We start from the raw sequence: 25275 nt of genomic DNA on the forward strand, positions 1-25275 counted from the left end.
CAAGATGACTGGCTCCACTTACACTCTATGTTTTGAACATTTCCTGTGGGAACAGTATTAGCTAAGGATGCTTCACTATATGTTTACTGTATCCCATGGACCTACTTATTGACGATGAAACACAGAAATTGCATCGGATTTAAATACAAAGGGCACCTTGCCGACGTAAGAACAAGAATACTGACTCATCTTACTGACTATGTTTTGAACTATTCCTGTGACACTAGTTATAGATTCCGATGCCTCACGTCTGGTTTACTGTATCCCTCTGACCTTCTTATTGACGATGAAACACAGAAATTGCATCGGAATTAAGTACAAAAGGTACAATGACGACATAAGTACAAGAAGAATGACTCTTCCTACTGTTTATGATTTGAACCACTCCTGTAACACTAGTGTTAGATTCCGATGCTACACTTCAGGTTTACTGTATCCGTCTGTCCTTCTTATTGACGATGAAACACACAAATTGCATCGGAATTAAATAGAAAAGGCACAATGCCGACTTAAGTACAAGATGAGTGGCTCTCCTTACTGTCTATGTTTTGAACAATTCCTGTGACACTAGTTATAGATTCCGTAGCTTCACTTCAGGTTTACTGTATCCCTTGGAACTTCTTATCGACGATTAAACACAGAAATTGCATCGGCATTAAATACAAAAGGCACAATGCCGACTCAAATACATGATGACTGGCTCTACTTACACTCTATGATTTGAACATTTCCTGTGAGACCAGTATTAGCTTCCGATGCATCACTATATGTTTACTGTATCCCATGGACCTTCTTATTGACGATGAAACACAGAAATTGCATCGGAGCTAAATACAAAAGGCACCTTGCCGACTTCAGAACAAGAATACTGACTCTTCCTACGGACTATGTTTTGAACCATTCCTGTGACACTAGTTATAGATTCCGATTCCTCACGTCTGGTTTACTGTATCCCTCTGACCTTCTTATTGACGATGAAACACAGATATTGCATCGGAATGAAATACAAAAGGCACAATGCCTCCTTAAGTGCAAGAAGAATGACTCTTGTTACTGACTATGTTTGAACCATATCTGTGACACTAGTTATAGATTCCGATGCTTCACTTTAGGTTTACTGTATCCCTTGGACCTTCTTATTGACGATGAAACACAGAAATTGCATCGGAATTAAATACAAAAGGCTCAATGCCTACTTAAGTACAAGAAGACAGACTCTTCTTACTGTCTATGTTTTAACCATTCCTGTGACATTAGTTATAGATTCTGATGCTTCGCTTCAGGTTTACTGTATCCCTCTGACCTTCTTATTGACGATGAAACACAGAAATTGCATCGGCATGAAATACAAAAGGCACAATGACGACATAAGTACAAGAAGAATGACTCTTCCTACTGTTTATGATTTGAACCACTCCTGTGACACTAGTGTTAGATTCCGATGCTTCACTTCAGCTTTACTGTATCCCTCTGACCTTTTTATTGACGATGAAACACAGATATTGCATCGGAATTAAATAGTAAAGGCACAATGCCGACATAAGTACAAGTAGACTGACTCCTCTTACTCTCTATGTTTGAACCATTCCTGTGACACTAGTTATAGATTCTGATGATTCACTTCAGTTTCACTGTATCTCTCTGACCATCTTATTGACGATGAAACACAGAAATTGCATCGGAATTAAATACAAAAGGCACAATGCCGACTTAAGTTCAAGAAGACTGACTCTTCCTACTGTCTACGTTTTGAACTATCCTTGTGACACTAGTTATAGATTCCGATGCTTCACTTCAGGTTTACTGTATCCCTCTGACCTTCTTATTGACGATGAAACACAGAAATTGCATCTGAATTAAATAGAATAGGCACAATGCCGAATTAAGTACAAGCAGACTGACTCTACTTACTAACTATGTTTTGAACCATTTCTGTGACACTAGTTATAGATTCCGATGCATCACTTCAGGTTTACTGTATCCCTTGGACCTTCTTATTGACGATGAAACATAGAAATTGCATCGGAATTAAATACAAAAGGCACAATGCCGACTTAAGTACAAGAGGTCTGACTCTTCCTACTGTCAATGCTTTGAACCATTCCTGTGACACTAGTTATAGATTCCTATGATTCACTTCACGTTTACTGTATCCCTCTGACCTTCTTATGGACGATGAAACACAGAAATTGCATCAGAATTAAATAGAAAAGGCACAATGCCGACTTAAGTACAAGAAGAATGACTCTTCCTACTGACTATGATTTGAACCATACCTGTGACACTAGCTATAGATTCCGATGCTTCACATCAGGTTTACTCTATCCCTCTGACCTTCGTATTGTCGATGAAACACAGAACTTGCATCGGAATTAAAAACAAAAAGCACAATGCCGACGCAAATGAAAGATGACTGGCTCTTCTTACTCTCTATGATTTCAACCTTCCCTGTGAGACCGGTTTTTGATTCCGATGCTTCACTTCAGGTTTACTGTATCCCTCTGACCTTCTTATTGATGATGAAACACAGATATTGCATCGGAATTAAATACAAGTGGCACAATGCCGACTTAAGTACAAGATGAATGACTCTTCTTACTGTCTATGTTTTGAACAATTCCTGTGACACTAGTTATAGATTCCGTTGCTTCACTTCAGGTTCACTGTATCCCTTGGACCTTCTTATCGACGATTAAACACAGAAATTGCATAGGAATTAAAAACAAGAGGCACAATGCCGACTTAAGTACAAGTAGACTGACTATTCTTACTGTCTGCGTTTTGAACCATTCCTGTGACACTAGTTATAGATTCCGATGCTTCATTGCAGAATTACTGTATCCCTTTGACCTTCTTATTGACGACGAAACACAGAAATTGCATCGGAATTAAATCGAAAAGGCACATTGCCGACTTAAGTACAAGAAGACTGACTCTTCTTACTGTCTATGTTTTAACCATTGCTGTGACACTAGTTATAGTTTCAGATGCTTCACTTAATGTTTACTGTATCCCTTGGACCTTCTTATTGACGATGAAAAACAGAAATTGCATCGGCATTAAATACAAAAGGCACAATGCCGACTTAAGTCCAAGGTGAGTGACTCTTCTTACTGTCTATGTTTTGAACAATTCCTGTGTCATTAGTTATAGATTCCGTTGCTTCACTTCGGGTTTACTGTATCCCTTGGACCTTCTTATCGACGAGTAAACACAGAAATTGCATAGGAATTAAAAACAAGAGGCACAATGCCGACTTAAGTACAAGTAGACTGACTCTTCTTACTGTCTGCGTTTTGAACCACTCCTGTGAAACTAGTTATAGATTCCGATGCTTCATTGCAGAATTACTGTATCCCTTGGACCTTCATATTGACGATGAAACACAGAAATTGCATCGCAATTAAATACAAAAGGCACAATGCCGACTTAAGTACAAGAAGACTGACTCTTACTACTGTCTAGTTTTTTACCATTCCTGTGACACTAGTTATAGATTCCGATGCTTCACTTCATGTTTACTGTATCCCTTGGACCTTGTTATTGACGATGAAACACAGAAATTGCATCGGCATTTAATACAAAAGGCACAATGCCGACTCAAATACAAAATGACTGGCTCTACTTACACTCTATGCTTTGAACATTTCCTGTGAGACCAGTATTAGCTTCCGATGCTTCACTATATGTTTACTGTATCCCATGGACCTTCTTATTGACGATGAAACACAGAAATTGCATCGGAATTAAAAACAAAAGGCACAATGCCGACTTAAGTACAAAAAGACTGACACTTCTTACTGACTATGCTTTGAATTATTCCTGTGACACTGGTTATACACTCTGATGATTTCACTTCAGGTTTACTGTATCTCTCTGACCTTCTTATTGATGATGAAACACAGATATTGCATCGGAATTAAATACAAGTTGCACAATGCCGACTTAAGTACAAGATGAGTGACTCTTCTTACTGTCTATGTTTTGAACAATCCCTGTGACACTAGTTATAGATTCCGTTGCTTCACTTCAGGTTTACTGTATCCCTTGGACCTTTTTATCGACGATTAAACACAGAAATTGCATAGGAATTAAAAACAAGAGGCACAATGCCGACTTAAGTACAAGTAGACTGACTCTTCTTACTGTCTGCGTTTTGCACCATTCCTGTGACACTAGTTATAGATTCCGATGCTTCATTGCAGGTTTACTGTATCCCTTGGACCTTCTTATTGACGACGAAACACAGAAATTGCATCGGAATTAAATAGAAAAGGCACATTGCAGACTTAAGTACAAGAAGACTGACACTTCTTACAGACTATGTATTGAACATTTCCTGTGAGACCAGTTTTAGATTCCGATTTTTCACTATATGTTTACTGTATCCCTTGGACCTTCTTATTGACGATAAAACACAGAAATTGCATCGGAATTTAATACAAAAGGCAGAATGCCGACATAAGTACAAGTAGACCGACTCTTCTTACTGTCTATGTTTTGAACCATTCCTGTGACACTAGTTATAGATTCTGATGCTTCGCTTCAGGTTTTCTGTATCCTTCTGACCCTCTTATTGACGATGAAACACAGATATTGCATCGGAATTAAATACAAAATGCACAATGCAGACTTAAGTACAAGAAGACTGACTCTTCTTACTGTCTATGTTTTAACCATTGCTGTGACACTAGTCATAGATTCAGATGCTTCACTTAATGTTTACTGTATCCCTTGGACCTTCTTATTGACGATGAAAAACAGAAATTGCATCGGCATTAAATACAAAAGGCTCAATGCTGACTCAAATACAAGATGACTGGCTCTACTTACTTTCTATGTTTTGAACATTTCCTGTGAGACCAGTATTAGCTTCCGATGCTTCACTATATGTTTACTGTATCCCATGTACCTCCTTATTGACGATGAAACACAGAAATTGCATCGGATTTAAATACAAAAGGCACCTTGCCGACTTAAGTACAAGAATACTGACTCTTCTTACTGACTACGCTTTGAACCATTCCTGTGACACTAGTTATAGATTCCGATGCCTCACGTCTGGTTTGCTGTATCCCTCTGACCTTCTTATTGACGATGAAACACAGAATTTTCATCGGAATTAAATACAAAAGGTACAATGACGTCATAAGTACAAGAAGAATGACTCTTCCTACTGTTTATTATTTGAAAAACTCCTGTGACACTAGTGTTATATTCCGATGCTTCATTTCAGGTTTACTGTATCCCTCTGACCTTCTTATTGACGATGAAACACACAAAATGCATCGGAATTAAATAGAAAAGGCACAATGCCGACTTAAGTCCAAGATGAGTGACTCTTCTTACTGTCTATGTTTTGAACAATTCCTGTGACACTAGTTATAGATTCCGTTGCTTCACTTCGGGTTTACTGTATCCCTTGGACCTTCTTATGGACGATTAAACACAGAAATTGCATAGGAATTAAATACAAGAGGCACAATGCCAACTTAGGTACAAGTAGACTGACTCTTCTTACTGTCTGCGTTTTGAATCATTCCTGTGACACTAGTTATAGATTCCGATGCTTCATTGCAGGTTTACTGTATCCCTTGAACCTTCTTATAGACGACGAAACACAGAAATTGCATCGGATTTAAATAGAAAAGGCACATTGCCGACTTAGGTACAAGAAGACTGACTCTTCTTACTGACAATGTTTTGAACATTTCCTGTGAGACCAGTTTTAGATTCCGATTTTTCACTATATGTTTACTGTATCCCTTGGACCTTCTTATTGACGATGAAACACAGAAATTGCATCGGAATTTAATACAAAAGGCAGAATGCCGACTTAAGTACAAGTAGACTGACTCTTCTTACTGTCTATGTTTTGAACCATTCCTGTGACTCTAGTTATAGATTCTGATGCTTCGCTTCAGGTTTACTGTATCCCCCTGACCCTCGTATTGACGATGAAACACAGAAATTGTATCGGAATGAAATACAAAAGGCACAATTCCACCTCAAGTACAAGAAGAATGACTCTTCTTACCGACTATGTTTGAACCATTCCTGTGACACTAGTTATGGATTCCGATGCTTCACTTTAGGTTTACTGTATCCCTTGGACCTTCATATTGACGATGAAACACAGAAATTGCATCGGAATTAAATACAAAAGGCACAATGCCGACTTAAGTACAAGAAGACTGACTCTTATTACTGTCTATGTTTTAACCATTCCTGTGACACTAGTTATAGATTCCGATGCTTCACTTCATGTTTACTGTATCCCTTGGACCTTCTTATTGACAATGAAACACAGAAATTGCATCGGCATTAATTACAAAAGGCACAATGCCGACTCAAATACAATATGACTGGCTCTACTTACACTCTATGTTCTGAACATTTCCTGTGAGACCAGTATTAGCTTCAGATGCTTCACTATATGTTTACTGTATCCCATGGACCTTCTTATTGACGATGAAACACAGAAATTGCATCGGAGTTAAATACAAAAGGCACCTTGCCGACTTAAGAACAAGAATACTGACTCTTCTTACTGACTATGTTATGAACCATTCCTGTGACACTAGTTATAGATTCCGATTCCTCACGTCTGGTTTACTGTATCCCTCTGACCTTCTTATTGACGATGAAACACAGAAATTGCATCGGAATTAAATACAAAAGGCACAATGCCGACTCAAGTGCAAGAAGACTGACTCTTCCTACTGTCTATGTTTTGAACCATTCCTGTGACACTAGTTATAGATTCTGATGCTTCACTTTAGGTTTTCTGTATCCCTCTGACATTCTTATTGACGATGAAACACAGAAATTGCATCGGAATTAAATAGAAAAGGCACAATGCCGACTTAAGTACAAGAAGACTAACTCTTCTTACTGTCTATGATTTGAACCATTCCTGTGACACTATTTATAGATTCCAATGCTTCACTTCAAGAGTACTGTATCCCTTGGACCTTCTTATTGACGACGAAACACTGAAATTCCATCGGAATTAAATACAAAAGGCACAATGCCGACTAAAGTACAAGTAGACTGACTCTTCTTACTCTCTATGTTTTGAACCATTCCTGTGACACTAGTTATAGATTCTGATGCTTCACTTCAGTTTTACTGTATCCCTCTGACCTTCTTATTTACGATGAAACACAGAAATTGCATCGGAATTAGATACAAAAAGCACAATGCCAACTTAAGTACAAGAAGACTGACTCTTCCTACTGTCTATGTTTTGAACTATCCCTGTGAAACTAGTTATAGATTCCGATGCTTCACTTCAGGTTTACTGTATCCCTCTGACCTTCTTATTGACGATGAAACACAGAAATTGCATCGGAATTACATAGAATAGGCACAATGCCGACTTAAGTACAAGAAGACTGACTCTTCTTACTAACTATGTTTTGAACCTTTCCTGTGCCACTAGTTATAGATTCCGATGCTTTACTTCAGGTTTACTGTATCCCTTGGACCTTCTTATTGTCGATGAAACACAGAAATTGCATGGGAATCAAATACAAAAAGCACAATGCCGACTCAAGTGCAAGAAGACTGACTCTTCCTACTGTCTACGTTTTGAACCATTCCTGTGACACTAGTTATAGATTCTGATGCTTCACTTTAGGTGTTCTGTATCCGTCTGACCTTCTTATTGACGATGAAACACAGAAATTGCATCGGAATTAAATAGAAAAGGCACAATGCCGACTTAAGTACAAGAAGACTAACTCTTCTTACTGTCTATGATTTGAACCATTCCTGTAACACTATTTATAGATTCTGATGCTTCACCTTAAGAGTACTGTATCCCTTGGACCTTCTTATTGACACTAATTATAGATTCCGATGCTTCACTTCAGGTTTACTGTATCCCTCTGACCTTCTTATTGACGATGAAACACAGAACTTGCATCGGAATTAAATAGAAAATGCACAACGCCGACTCAAATACAAGATGAGTGGCTCTTCTTACTGTCTATGTTTTGAACCTTTCCTGTGAGACCGGTTTCAGATTCCGATGCTTCACTTCAGGTTTACTGTATCCCTTGGACCTTCTTATTGACGACGAAACACAGAAATTGCATCGGAATTAAATTGAAAAGGCACAATGCCGACTTAAGTACAAGGAGAGTGACTCTTCTTACTGACTATGTTTTGAAAATTTCCTGTGAGACCAGTTTCAGATTCCGATGCTTCACTATAAGTTTACTGTATCCCTTGGACCTTCTTATTGATGATGAAACACAGAAATTGCATCGGAATTAAATACAAAATGCACAATGCCGACTTAAGTACAAGTAGACTGACTCTTCTTACTGTCTATGTTTTGAACCATTCCTGTGACACTAGTTATAGATTCTGATGCTTCACTACAGTTTTACTGTATCCCTCTGACCTTCTTATTGACGATGAAACACAGAAATTGCATCGGAATTGAATACTAAAGGCACAATGCCGACTTAAGTGCAAGAAGACTGACTCTTCCTACTGTCTATGTTTTGAACTATCCTTGTGACACTAGTTATAGATTCCAATCCTTCAGTTCAGGTTTACTGTATCCCTCTGACCTTCTTATTGACGATGAAACACAGAAATTGCATCGGAATTGAATAGAATGGGCACAATGCCGACCTAAGTACAAGAAGACTGACTTTTCTTACTAACTATGTTTTGAACCATTCCTGTGACACTAGTTATAGATTCCGATGCTTTACTTCAGGTTTACTGTATCCCTTGGACCTTCTTATTGACGATAAAACACAGAAATTGCATCGGAATTAAATACAAAAGGCACAATGCCGACTTAAGTACAAGGAGAGTGACTCTTCTTACTGACTATGTTATGAACATTTCCTGTGAGACCAGTTTTAGATTCCGATGCTTCACTATATGTTTACTGTATCCCTTGGACCCTCTTGTTGAAGATGAAACACAGAAATTGCACCGGAATTAAATACAAAAGGCACAATGCCGACTTAAGTACAAGAATACTGACTCTTCTTACTGAATATGTTTTGAACCATTCCTGTGACACTAGTTACAGATTCCGATGCCTGACTTCAGTTTTACTGTATCCCTTGGACCTTCTTATTGATGATGAAACACAGAAATTTAATCGGAATTAAATAGAAAAGGCACAATGCCGACTTAAGTACAAGAAGACAGACTCTTCTTACTGTCTATGATTTTAACCATTCCTGTGACACTAGTTATAGATTCCGATGCTTCACTTCAGGTTTACTGTATCCCTCTGACCTTCTTATTGATGATGAAACACAGATATTGCATCGGAATTAAATACAAGTGGCACAATGCCGACTTAAGTACAAGATGAATGACTCTTCTTACTGTCTATGTTTTGAACAATTCCTGTGACACTAGTTATAGATTCCGTTGCTTCACTTCAGGTTCACTGTATCCCTTGGACCTTCTTATCGACGATTAAACACAGAAATTGCATAGGAATTAATAACAAGAGGCACAATGCCGACTTAAGTACAAGTAGACTGACTCTTCTTACTGTCTGCGTTTTGAACCATTCCTGTGACACTAGTTATAGATTCCGATGCTTCATTGCAGAATTACTGTATCCCTTGGACCTTCTTATTGACGACGAAACACAGAAATTGCATCGGAATTAAATCGAAAAGGCACATTGCCGACTTAAGTACAAGAAGACTGACTCTTCTTACTGTCTATGTTTTAACCATTGCTGTGACACTAGTTATAGTTTCAGATGCTTCACTTAATGTTTACTGTATCCCTTGGACCTTCTTATTGACGATGAAAAACAGAAATTGCATCGGCATTAAATACAAAAGGCACAATGCCGACTTAAGTCCAAGGTGAGTGACTCTTCTTACTGTCTATGTTTTGAACAATTCCTGTGTCATTAGTTATAGATTCCGTTGCTTCACTTCGGGTTTACTGTATCCCTTGGACCTTCTTATCGACGAGTAAACACAGAAATTGCATAGGAATTAAAAACAAGAGGCACAATGCCGACTTAAGTACAAGTAGACTGACTCTTCTTACTGTCTGCGTTTTGAACCATTCCTGTGAAACTAGTTATAGATTCCGATGCTTCATTGCAGAATTACTGTATCCCTTGGACCTTCATATTGACGATGAAACACAGAAATTGCATCGCAATTAAATACAAAAGGCACAATGCCGACTTAAGTACAAGAAGACTGACTCTTACTACTGTCTAGTTTTTAACCATTCCTGTGACACTAGTTATAGATTCCGATGCTTCACTTCATGTTTACTGTATCCCTTGGACCTTGTTATTGACGATGAAACACAGAAATTGCATCGGCATTTAATACAAAAGGCACAATGCCGACTCAAATACAAAATGACTGGCTCTACTTACACTCTATGCTTTGAACATTTCCTGTGAGACCAGTATTAGCTTCCGATGCTTCACTATATGTTTACTGTATCCCATGGACCTTCTTATTGACGATGAAACACAGAAATTGCATCGGAATTAAATACAAAAGGCACAATGCCGACTTAAGTACAAAAAGACTGACACTTCTTACTGACTATGCTTTGAATTATTCCTGTGACACTGGTTATACACTCTGATGATTTCACTTCAGGTTTACTGTATCTCTCTGACCTTCTTATTGATGATGAAACACAGATATTGCATCGGAATTAAATACAAGTTGCACAATGCCGACTTAAGTACAAGATGAGTGACTCTTCTTACTGTCTATATTTTGAACAATCCCTGTGACACTAGTTATAGATTCCGTTGCTTCACTTCAGGTTTACTGTATCCCTTGGACCTTTTTATCGACGATTAAACACAGAAATTGCATAGGAATTAAAAACAAGAGGCACAATGCCGACTTAAGTACAAGTAGACTGACTCTTCTTACTGTCTGCGTTTTGCACCATTCCTGTGACACTAGTTATAGATTCCGATGCTTCATTGCAGGTTTACTGTATCCCTTGGACCTTCTTATTGACGACGAAACACAGAAATTGCATCGGAATTAAATAGAAAAGGCACATTGCACACTTAAGTACAAGAAGACTGACACTTCTTACTGACTATGTTTTGAACATTTCCTGTGAGACCAGTTTTAGATTCCGATTTTTCACTATATGTTTACTGTATCCCTTGGACCTTCTTATTGACGATGTAAAACAGAAATTGCATCGGCATTAAATACAAAAGGCTCAATGCTGACTCAAATACAAGATGACTGGCTCTACTTACTTTCTATGTTTTGAACATTTCCTGTGAGACCAGTATTAGCTTCCGATGCTTCACTATATGTTTACTGTATCCCATGGACCTCTTTATTGACGATGAAACACAGAAATTGCATCGGATTTAAATACAAAAGGCACCTTGCCGACTTAAGTACAAGAATACTGACTCTTCTTACTGACTACGCTTTGAACCATTCCTGTGACACTAGTTATAGATTCCGATGCCTCACGTCTGGTTTGCTGTATCCCTCTGACCTTCTTATTGACGATGAAACACAGAATTTTCATCGGAATTAAATACAAAAGGTACAATGACGTCATAAGTACAAGAAGAATGACTCTTCCTACTGTTTATTATTTGAACCACTCCTGTGACACTAGTGTTATATTCCGATGCTTCATTTCAGGTTTACTGTATCCCTCTGACCTTCTTATTGACGATGAAACACACAAAATGCATCGGAATTAAATAGAAAAGGCACAATGCCGACTTAAGTCCAAGATGAGTGACTCTTCTTACTGTCTATGTTTTGAACAATTCCTGTGACACTAGTTATAGATTCCGTTGCTTCACTTCGGGTTTACTGTATCCCTTGGACCTTCTTATGGACGATTAAACACAGAAATTGCATAGGAATTAAATACAAGAGGCACAATGCTGACTTAGGTACAAGTAGACTGACTCTTCTTACTGTCTGCGTTTTGAATCATTCCTGTGACACTAGTTATAGATTCCGATGCTTCATTGCAGGTTTACTGTATCCCTTGAACCTTCTTATAGACGACGAAACACAGAAATTGCATCGGAATTAAATAGAAAAGGCACATTGCCGACTTAGGTACAAGAAGACTGACTCTTCTTACTGACAATGTTTTGAACATTTCCTGTGAGACCAGTTTTAGATTCCGATTTTTCACTATATGTTTACTGTATCCCTTGGACCTTCTTATTGACGATGAAACACAGAAATTGCATCGGAATTTAATACAAAAGGCAGAATGCCGACTTAAGTACAAGTAGACTGACTCTTCTTACTGTCTATGTTTTGAACCATTCCTGTGACTCTAGTTATAGATTCTGATGCTTCGCTTCAGGTTTGCTGTATCCCCTGACCCTCGTATTGACGATGAAACACAGAAATTGTATCGGAATGAAATACAAAAGGCACAATTCCACCTCAAGTACAAGAAGAATGACTCTTCTTACCGACTATGTTTGAACCATTCCTGTGACACTAGTTATGGATTCCGATGCTTCACTTTAGGTTTACTGTATCCCTTGCACCTTCATATTGACGATGAAACACAGAAATTGCATCGGAAATAAATACAAAAGGCACAGTGCCGACTTAAGTACAAGAAGACTGACTCTTATTACTGTCTATGTTTTAACCATTCCTGTGACACTAGTTATAGATTCCGATGCTTCACTTCATGTTTACTGTATCCCTTGGACCTTCTTATTGACAATGAAACACAGAAATTGCATCGGCATTAATTACAAAAGGCACACTGCCGACTCAAATACAATATGACTGGCTCTACTTACACTCTATGTTCTGAACATTTCCTGTGAGACCAGTATTAGCTTCAGATGCTTCACTATATGTTTACTGTATCCCATGGACCTTCTTATTGACGATGAAACACAGAAATTGCATCGGAGTTAAATACAAAAGGCACCTTGCCGACTTAAGAACAAGAATACTGACTCTTCTTACTGACTATGTTATGAACCATTCCTGTGACACTAGTTATAGATTCCGATTCCTCACGTCTGGTTTACTGTATCCCTCTGACCTTCTTATTGACGATGAAACACAGAAATTGCATCGGAATTAAATACAAAAGGCACAATGCCGACTCAAGTGCAAGAAGACTGACTCTTCCTACTGTCTATGTTTTGAACCATTCCTGTGACACTAGTTATAGATTCTGATGCTTCACTTTAGGTTTTCTGTATCCCTCTGACATTCTTATTGACGATGAAACACAGAAATTGCATCGGAATTAAATAGAAAAGGCACAATGCCGACTTAAGTACAAGAAGACTAACTCTTCTTACTGTCTATGATTTGAACCATTCCTGTGACACTATTTATAGATTCCAATGCTTCACTTCAAGAGTACTGTATCCCTTGGACCTTCTTATTGACGACGAAACACTGAAATTCCATCGGAATTAAATACAAAAGGCACAATGCCGACTAAAGTACAAGTAGACTGACTCTTCTTACTCTCTATGTTTTGAACCATTCCTGTGACACTAGTTATAGATTCTGATGCTTCACTTCAGTTTTACTGTATCCCTCTGACCTTCTTATTTACGATGAAACACAGAAATTGCATCGGAATTAGATACAAACAGCACAATGCCAACTTAAGTACAAGAAGACTGACTCTTCCTACTGTCTATGTTTTGAACTATCCCTGTGAAACTAGTTATAGATTCCGATGCTTCACTTCAGGTTTACTGTATCCCTCTGACCTTCTTATTGACGATGAAACACAGAAATTGCATCGGAATTACATAGAATAGGCACAATGCCGACTTAAGTACAAGAAGACTGACTCTTCTTACTAACTATGTTTTGAACCTTTCCTGTGCCACTAGTTATAGATTCCGATGCTTTACTTCAGGTTTACTGTATCCCTTGGACCTTCTTATTGTCGATGAAACACAGAAATTGCATGGGAATCAAATACAAAAAGCACAATGCCGACTCAAGTGCAAGAAGACTGACTCTTCCTACTGTCTATGTTTTGAACCATTCCTGTGACACTAGTTATAGATTCTGATGCTTCACTTTAGGTGTTCTGTATCCGTCTGACCTTCTTATTGACGATGAAACACAGAAATTGCATCGGAATTAAATAGAAAAGGCACAATGCCGACTTAAGTACAAGAAGACTAACTCTTCTTACTGTCTATGATTTGAACCATTCCTGTAACACTATTTATAGATTCTGATGCTTCACCTTAAGAGTACTGTATCCCTTGGACCTTCTTATTGACACTAATTATAGATTCCGATGCTTCACTTCAGGTTTACTGTATCCCTCTGACCTTCTTATTGACGATGAAACACAGAACTTGCATCGGAATTAAATAGAAAATGCACAACGCCGACTCAAATACAAGATGAGTGGCTCTTCTTACTGTCTATGTTTTGAACCTTTCCTGTGAGACCGGTTTCAGATTCCGATGCTTCACTTCAGGTTTACTGTATCCCTTGGACCTTCTTATTGACGACGAAACACAGAAATTGCATCGGAATTAAATTGAAAAGGCACAATGCCGACTTAAGTACAAGGAGAGTGACTCTTCTTACTGACTATGTTTTGAAAATTTCCTGTGAGACCAGTTTTAGATTCCGATGCTTCACTATATGTTTACTGTATCCCTTGGACCTTCTTATTGAAGATGAAACACAGAAATTGCATCGGAATTAAATACAAAATGCACAATGCCGACTTAAGTACAAGTAGACTGACTCTTCTTACTGTCTATGTTTTGAACCATTCCTGTGACACTAGTTATAGATTCTGATGCTTCACTACAGTTTTACTGTATCCCTCTGACCTTCTTATTGACGATGAAACACAGAAATTGCATCGGAATTGAATACTAAAGGCACAATGCCGACTTAAGTGCAAGAAGACTGACTCTTCCTACTGTCTATGTTTTGAACTATCCTTGTGACACTAGTTATAGATTCCAATCCTTCAGTTCAGGTTTACTGTATCCCTCTGACCTTCTTATTGACGATGAAACACAGAAATTGCATCGGAATTAAATAGAATGGGCACAATGCCGACCTAAGTACAAGAAGACTGACTTTTCTTACTAACTATGTTTTGAACCATTCCTGTGACACTAGTTATAGATTCCGATGCTTTACTTCAGGTTTACTGTATCCCTTGGACCTTCTTATTGACGATAAAACACAGAAATTGCATCGGAATTAAATACAAAAGGCACAATGCCGACTTAAGTACAAGGAGAGTGACTCTTCTTACTGACTATGTTTTGAACATTTCCTGTGAGACCAGTTTTAGATTCCGATGCTTCACTATATGTTTACTGTATCCCTTGGACCCTCTTGTTGAAGATGAAACACAGAAATTGCACCGGAATTAAATACAAAAGGCACAATGCCGACTTAAGTACAAGAATACTGACTCTTCTTACTGAATATGTTTTGAACCATTCCTGTGACACTAGTTACAGATTCCGATGCCTGACTTCAGTTTTACTGTATCCCTTGGACCTTCTTATTGATGATGAAACACAGAAATTTAATCGGAATTAAATAGAAAAGGCACAATGCCGACTTAAGTACAAGAAGACAGACTCTACTTACTGTCTATGATTTTAACCATTCCTGTGACACTAGTTATAGATTCCGATGCTTCACTTCAGGTTTACTGTGTCCCTTGGACCTTCTTATTGACAATGAAACACAGAAATTGCATCGGAATTAAATACAAGAGGCACCATGCCGACATAAGTACAAGAAGACTGACTCTTCTTACTGACTATGTTTTAAACCATTCCTGTGACACTAGTTATAGATTCCGATGCCTTACTTCAGGTTTACTGTATCCCTCTGACCTTCTTATTGAGGATGAAACTTAAAAATTGCATCGGAATTGAATAGGAAAGGCACAATGCCGACTTAAGTACAAGAAGACTGACTCTTCCTACTGTCTAGGTTTTGAACCATTCCTGTGACACTAGTTATATTTTCCTATGCTTCACTTCAGGTTTACTGTATCCGTCTGACCCTCTTATTGACGATGAAAGACAGAAATTGCATCGGAATTAATTACAAAACGCACAATGCCGACTCAAGTACAAGAGGACTGACTCTTCCTACTGTCTATGTTTTAAACCATTCCTGTGACACTCGTTATTGATTCCGATGCTTCACATCGGGTTTACCATATCCCTCTGACAATCTTATTGACGATGAAACACAGAAATTGCATCGGAATTAAATAGAAAAGGCACAATGCCGACTTACGTACAAGAAGAAAGACTCGTCGTACTGTCTATGATTTGAACCATTCCTGTGGCACTAGTTATAGGTTCCGATGCTTCACTTCAGGTGTACTGTATCCCTTGGACCTTCTTATTGACGATAAAACACAGAAATTGCATCGGAATTACATACAAAAGGCACAATGCCGACTTCAGTGCAAGTAGACTGACTCTACATACTGTCTATGTTTTGAACCATTCCTGTGACACTAGTTATAGATTCTGATGCTTCGCTTCAGGTTACTGTATCCCTCTGAACCTCTTATTTTTGATGAAACACAGAAATTGCATCGGAATTAAATACAAAAGGCACAATGCCGAATTATGTACAAGAATACTGACGCTTCCTACTGTCTACGTTCTGAACCATCCCTGTAACACTAGTTATAGATTTCGATGCTTTACTTCAGGTTTACTGTATCCCTCTGACCTTCTTATTGACGATAAGACACAGAAATTGCATCGGAATTAAATAGAATAGACACAATGCTGACTTAAGTACAAGAAGACTGACTCTTCCTACTGTCTATGATTTTTACCATTCCTGTGACACTAGTTATAGATTCCGATGCTTCACTTCATGTTTACTGTATCCCTTCGACCTTCTTATTGACGATGAAACACAGAATATGCATCTTCATTAAATACAAAAGACACAATGCCGATTCAAATACAAGATGACTGGCTCTTCTTACTCTCTTTGTTTTGAAGCTTTCATGTGAGACCGGTTTTAGATTCCGATGCTTCACTTCAAGTTTACTGTATCCCTCGGACCTTCTCATTGACGACGAATCACAGAAATTGCAACGGAATTATATAGAAATGGCACAATGCCGACTTAAGTACAAGAAGACTGACTCTTCTTACTGACTATGATTTGAACAATTCCTGTGAGAACAGTATTAGATTCCGATGCTTCACTATATGTTTACTGTATCCCATGGACCTTCTTATTCACGATGAAACACAGAAATTGCACCGGAATTAAATACAAAAGGCACCATGCCGACTTAAGTAAGAGAAGACTGACTCTTCTTACTGACTATGTTTTGAACCATTCCTGTGACACTAGTTATAGATTCCGATGCCTCACTTCGGGATTACTGTATCCCTTGGACCTTTCTATTGATGATGAAACACAGAAATTGCATCGGAATTAAATACAAAAGGCACAATGCCGACTTAAGTACAAGAAGTCTGACTCTTCCTACTGTCTATGTTGTGAACCATCCCTGTGACAATAGTTATAGATTCCTATGATTCACTTCACGTTTACTGTATCCCTCTGACCTTCTTATAGACAATGAAACACAGAAATTGCATCGGAATTAAATACAAATGGTACAATGCCGTTTCAAATACATGATGCCTGGCTCTTCTTACTGTCTATGTTTTGAACCTTTCCTGTGAGACCGGTTTTAGATTCCGATGCTTCACTTCAAGTTTACGGTATCCCTTGGACCTTCTTATTGACGACGAAACACAGAAATTGCATCGGAACTAAATAGAAAAAGCACAATGCCGAGTTAAGTACAAGGAGACTGACTCTTCTTACTGACTATGTCTTGAACATTTCCTGTGAGACCAGTTTTACATTCCGATGCTTCACTATATATTTACTGTATCCCTTGGACCTTCTTATTGACGATGAAACACAGAAATTGCATCGAAATTAAATACAAAAGGCACAATGCCGACTTAAGTACAAGAAGAATGACTCTTCTTACTGAATATGTTTTGAACCAATCCTGTGACACTAGTTATAGACTCCGATGCTTCACTTCAGGTTTACTGTATTCCTCTGACCTACTTATTGGCAATAAAACACAGAAATTGCATCGGAATTAAATAGAAAAGGCACAATGCTGACTTAAGTACAAGAAGACTGACTTTTCCTACTGACTATGTTTTGAAACATTCCTGTGACACTAGTTATAGATTCCGCTGCTTCACTATAGGTTTACTGTATACCTTGGACCGTCTTATTGACGATGAAACACAGAAATTGCATCAGAATTAAATACAAAAGGCACAATGCCGACTTAAGTACAAGAAGACATACTCTTCTTACTGTCTATGTTTTTAACCATTCCTGTGACACTAGTTATAGATTCCGATGCTTCACTTCAGGTTTACTGTATCCCTTGGACCTTCTTATTGACGAGGACACACACAAAATTGCATCGGCATTAAATACTAAAGGCACAATGCCGACTCAAATGCAAGATGACTGGATCTTCTTACTCTCTATGCTTTGAACCTTTCCTGTGAGACCGGTTTTAGATTCCGATGCTTCACTTCAGGTTTACTGTATCCCTTGGACCTTCCTATTGACGACGAAACACAGAAGTTGCATCTGAATTAAATAGAAAAGGCACAATGCCGACTTAAGTACAAGAAGACAGACTCTTCTTACTGTCTATGTTTTTAACCATTCCTGTGACACCAGTTATAGATTCCGATGCTTCACTTCAGGTTTACTGTGTCCCTTGGACCTTCTTATTGACAATGAAACACAGAAATTGCATCGGAATGAAATACAAGAGGCACCATGCCGACATAAGTACAAGAAGACTGACTCTTCTTACTGACTATGTTTTAAACCATTAATGTGACACTAGTTATAGATTCCGATGCCTCACTTCAGGTTTACTGTATCCCTCTGACCATCTTATTGACGATGAAACACAGAAATTGCATCGGAAGTAAACAGAAAGGGCACAATGCCGACTTAAGTACAAGAAGAAAGACTCGTCTTACTGTCTATGATTTGAACCATTCCTGTGGCACTAGTTATAGGTTCCGATGCTTCACTTCAGGTGTACGGTATCCCTTGGACCTTCTTATTGACGATAAAACACAGAAATTGCATCGGAATTAAATACAGAAGGCACAATGCCGACTTCAGTGCAAGTAGACTGACTCTTCATACTGTCTATGTTTTGAACCATTCCTGTAACACTAGTTATAGATTTCGATGCTTTACTTCAGGTTTACTGTATCCCTCTGACCTTCTTATTGACGATAAAACACAGAAATTGCATCGGAATTAAATAGAAAAAGCACAATGCCAACTTTAGTACAAGAAGACTGACTATTCTTACCTACTATGTTTGAACCATTCCTGTGACACTAGTTATAGATTCCGATGCTTCACTTTAGGTTTACTGTATCCCTTGGTCCTTCTTATTGACGAGGTAACATAGAAATTGCATCGGAATTAAATACAAAAGACACAATGCTGACTTAAGTACAAGAAGACTGACTCTTCCTACTGTCTATGATTTTTACCATTCCTGTGACACTAGTTATAGATTCCGATGCCTCACTTCGGGATTACTGTATCCCTTGGACCTTTTTATTGATGATGAAACACAGAAATTGCATCGGAATTAAATACAAAAGGCACAATGCCGACTTAAGTACAAGTAGACTGACTCTTCCTACTGTCTACGTTTTGAACCATTCCTGTGACACTAGTTATAGATTCCGATGCCTCACTTCAGGTTTACTGTATCCCTTGGACCTTCTAATTGACGATGAAACACAGAAATATCATCGGAAATAAATACAAAAGGCACAATGACGACTTAAGTACAAGAAGACCGACTCTTCCTGCCGTCTATGTTTTGAACCTCTCCTGTGACACTAGTGTTAGATTCCAATGCTTCACTTCAGGTTTACTGTATCCCTCTCACCTTCTTATTGACGATGAAACACAGAAATTGCATCGGAATTATATGCAAAAGGCACAATGCCGAAACAAGTACAAGAAGACTGACTCATCCTACTGTCTATGTTTTGAACCATTCCTGTGACACTAGTTACAGATTCTGATGCTTCACTTCAATTTTACTGTATCCCTTGGACCTTCGTAATGACGATGAAACACAGAAATTGCTTTCTAATTAAATTCAAAAGGCACAATGCCGACTTATGTACAAGAAGTCTGACTCTTCCTACTGTCTATGTTGTGAACCAGCCCTGTGACAATAGTTATAGATTCCTATGATTCACTTCACGTTTACTGTATCCCTCTGACCTTCTTATAGACGATGAAACACAGAAATTGCATCGGAATTAAATACAAATGGTACAATGCCGAATTAAGTACAAGAAGACTGACTCTTCCTACTGTCTATGTTTTGAACCATTCGTGTGACACTAGTTATAGATTCCGATGCTTCATTTCAGGTTTACTGTATCCCTCTGACCTTCTTATTGATGGTGAAACACACAAATTGCTTCGGAAATAAATAGAAAAAGCACAATGCCGACTTAAGTATAAGAAGACTGACTCTTCTTAATGTCTGTGTTTTGAACCGAACCTGTGACGCTAGTTATAGATTCCGATGCTTCACTTCAGGTTTACTGTATCCCTTGGACCTTCTTACCGATGATGAAACACCGAAATTGCATCGGAATTAAATACGAAAGGCACAATGCCGACTTAAGTACAAGAAGACTGTCTCTTCCTACTGACTATGTTTTTAACCATTCCTGTGACACCCCTTATAGATTCCGATGCTTCACTTCAGGTTTACTGTATCCCTCTGACCTTCTTATTGACGATGAAACACAGCAATTGCATCGGTATTAAATAGAAAATGCACAATGCTGACTTAAGTACAAGAAGACTGACTATTCGTACTGAATATGATTTGATCCATTCCTGTGACACTAGGTATAGATTCCGATGCCTCACTTCAGGTTTACTGAATCCCTTGGACCTTCTTATTGACGATGAAACACAGAAATTGCATCGGAATTAAACACAAAAGGCACAATGCCGAGTTTAGTACACGAAGACTGACTCTTCCTACTGTCTGTGCTTTTAACCATTCCTGTGACACTAGTTATAGATACCGATGCTTCACTTCAGGTTTACTGTATCCCTCTGACCTTCTTATTGACGATGAAACACAGAAATTGCTTCGGAATTAAATAGAAAAGGCACAATGCCGACTCAAGTACAAGAAGACTGCCTCTTCTTACTGTCTATGTTTTGAACCATTCCTGTGTCACTTGTTATAGATTCCGATGCTTCACTTCAGGTTTACTGTATCCCTCTGACCTTCGTATTGTCGATGAAACACAGAACTTGCATCGGAATTAAATACAAAAGGCACAATGACGACGCAAATACAAGATGACTGGCTCTTCTTACTCTCTATGATTTGAACCTTTCCTGTGTGACCGATTTTAGATTCCGATGCTTCACTTTAGGTTTACTGTATCCCTCTGGCCTTCTTATTGACGATGAAATACAGATATTGCATCGGAATTAAATAGAAAAGTCATAATGCCGACTTAAGTACTAGAAGACTGACACTTTGTACTGACTATGCTTTGAACCATTCCAGTGACACTAGTTATAGACTCCGATGCTTCACTTCAGGTTTACTGTATCCCTCTGACCTTCTTATTGACGATGAAAAACAGAAATTGCATCGGAATTAAACACAAAAGGCACAATGCCGACTTCAGTCCAAGAAGACTGACTTTTCTTACTCTCTATGTCTTGCACCATTTCTGTGACACTAATTATAGATTCCGATTCCTCACTTCAGGTTTACTGTATCCCTTGCACCTTCTTATTGACGAGGAAACACAGAAATAGCATCGGAATTAAATAGAAAAGGCACAATGCCGACTTAAGTACAAGAAGACTGACTCTTGCTACTGTCTTTGTTTTGAACCATTCCTGTGACACTAGTTATTGATTCCGATGCTTCACTTCAGGTTTACTGTATCCCTCTCACCTTCTTATTGACGATGAAACACAGAAATTGCATCGGAATTATATGCAAAAGGCACAATGCCGAAACAAGTACAAGAAGACTGACTCATCCTACTGTCTATGTTTTGAACCATTCCTGTGACATTAGTTATAGATTCTGATGCTTCACTTCAATTTTACTGTATCCCTTGGACCTTCTTAATGTCGATGAAACACAGAAATTGCTTTGGAATTAAATTCAAAAGGCACAATGCCGACTTAAGTACAAGAAGTCTGACTCTTCCTACTGTCTATGTTGTGAACCATTTCTGTGACAATAGTTATAGATTCCTATGATTCACTTCACGTTTACTGTATCCCTCTGACCTTCTTATAGACGATGAAACACAGAAATTGCATCGGAATTAAATACAAATGGTACAATGCCGACGCAAATACAAGATGACTGGCTCTTCTTACTCTCTATGTTTTGAACCTTTCCTGTGAGACCGGTTTTAGATTCCGATGCTTTACTTCAGGTTTACTGTATCCCTCTGACCTTCGTATTGACGATAAAACACCGCAATTGCATCGGAATTGAATAGAAAAGGCACAATGCTGACTTAAGTACAAGAAGACTGACTATTCTTACTGAATATGATTTGAACCATTCCTGTGACACTAGGTATAGATTCCGATGCCTCACTTCAGGTTTACTGAATCCCTTGGACCTTCTTATTGACGATGAAACACAGAAATTGCATCGGAATTAAATACAAAAGGCACAATGCAGAGTTTAGTACACGAAGACTGACTCTTCCTACTGTCTATGTTTTGAACCATTCCTGTGACACTAGTTATAGATACCGATGCTTCACTTCAGGTTTACTGTATCCCTCTGACCTTCTTATTGACGATGAAACACAGAAATTGCTTCGGAATTAAATAGAAAAGGCACATTGCCGACTCAAGTACAAGAAGACTGACTCTTCTTACTGTCTATGTTTTGAACCATTCCTGTGACACTAGTTATAGATTCCGATGCTTCACTTCAGGTTTACTGTATCCCTCTGACCTTCTTATTGACGATGAAAAACAGAAATTGCATCGGAATTAAACAGAAAAGGCACAATGCCGACTTAAGTACAAGATGACTGACTCTTCCTACTGTCTATGTTTTGAACCATTCCTGTGACACTAGTTATAGATTCCGATGCTTCACTTCAGGTTTACTGTATCCCTCTGATCTTCGTATTGACGATGAAACACAGAACTTGCATCGGAATTAAATACAAAAGGCACAATGACGACGCAAATACAAGATGACTGGCTCTTCTTACTCTCTATGATTTGAACCTCTCCTGTGAGACCAGTTTTAGATTCCGATGCTTCACTTTAGGTTTACTGTATCCCTCTGGCATTCTTATTGACGATGAAACACAGATATTGCATCGGAATTAAATAGAAAAGTCATAATGCCGACTTAAGTACAAGAAGACTGACTCTTCTTACTGTCTATGTTTTGAACCTTTCCTGTGACACTAGTTATAGATTCCGATGCTTCACTTCAGGTGTACTGTATCCCTTGGACCTTCTTATTGACGAGGAAACTCAGAAATAGCATCGGAATTAAATAGAAAAGGCACAATGCCGACATAAGTACAAGAAGACTGACTCTTGCTACTGTCTTTGTTTTGAACCATTCCTGTGACACTAGTTATAGATTCCGATGCTTCACTTCAGGTTTACTGTATCCCTCTCACCTTCTTATTGACGATGAAACACAGAAATTGCATCGGAATTATATGCAAAAGGCACAATGGCGAAACAAGTACAAGAAGACTGACTCATCCTACTGTCTATGTTTTGAACCATTCCTGTGACACTAGTTATAGATTCTGATGCTTCACTTCAATTTTACTGTATCCCTTGGACCTTCGTAATGACGATGAAACACAGAAATTGCTTTGGAATTAAATTCAAAAGGCACAATGCCGACTTAAGTACAAGAAGTCTGACTCTTCCTACTGTCTATGTTGTGAACCATCCCTGTGACAATAGTTATAGATTCCTATGATTCACTTCACGTTTACTGTATCCCTCTGACATTCTTATAGACGATGAAACACAGAAATTGCATCGGAATTAAATAGAAAAGTCATAATGCCGACTTAAGTACAAGAAGACTGACACTTCGTACTGACTATGCTTTGAACCATTCCTGTGACACTAGTTATAGACTCCGATGCTTCACTTCAGGTTTACTGTATCCCTCTGACCTTCATTTGTACGATGAAACAAAGAAATTGCTTCGGAAATAAGTCGAAAAGGCACAATGCCGACTTAAGTACAAGAAGACTGACTCTTCTTACTGTCTATGTTTTGAACCTTTCCTGTGACACTAGTTATAGATTCCGATGCTTCGCTTCAGGTGTACTGCATCCCTAGGACCTTCTTATTGACGATGAAACACAGAAATTGCATCGGAATTAAATAGAAAAGGCACAACGCCGAATTAAGTACATGAAGACTGACTCTTCTTACTGTCTATGCTTTGAACTGAACCTGTGACACTAGTTATAGATTCCGATGCTTCACTTCAGGTGTACTGCATCCCTAGGACCTTCTTATTGACGATGAAACACAGAAATTGCATCGGAATTAAATAGAAAAGGCACAATGCCGACTTAAGTACAAGATGACTGACTCTTCCTACTGTCTATGTTTTGAACCATTCCTGTGACACTAGTTATAGATTCCGATGCTTCACTTCAGGTTTACTGTATCCCTCTGACCTTCTTATTGACGATGAAAAACAGAAATTGCATCGGAATTAAACACAAAAGGCACAATGCCGACTTCAGTCCAAGAAGACTGACTCTTCTTACTGTCTATGTTTTGAACCATTCCTGTGACACTAGTTATAGATTCTGATGCTTCACTTCAATATTACTGTATCCCTTGGACCTTCTTAATGACGATGAAACACAGAAATTGCTTTGGAATTAAATTCAAAAGGCACAATGCCGACTTAAGTACAAGAAGTCTGACTCTTCCTACTGTCTATGTTGTGAACCATCCCTGTGACAATAGTTATAGATTCCTATGATTCACTTCACGTTTACTGTATCCCTCTGACCTTCTTATAGACGATGAAACACAGAAATTGCATCGGAATTAAATACAAATGGTACAATGCCGACGCAAATACAAGATGACTGGCTCTTCTTACTCTCTATGTTTTGAACCTTTCCTGTGA

This window comes from Schistocerca americana, chromosome 3, assembly GCF_021461395.2.
Source record: "Schistocerca americana isolate TAMUIC-IGC-003095 chromosome 3, iqSchAmer2.1, whole genome shotgun sequence".
In the NCBI taxonomy this organism is placed as follows: Eukaryota; Metazoa; Arthropoda; class Insecta; order Orthoptera; family Acrididae; genus Schistocerca; species Schistocerca americana.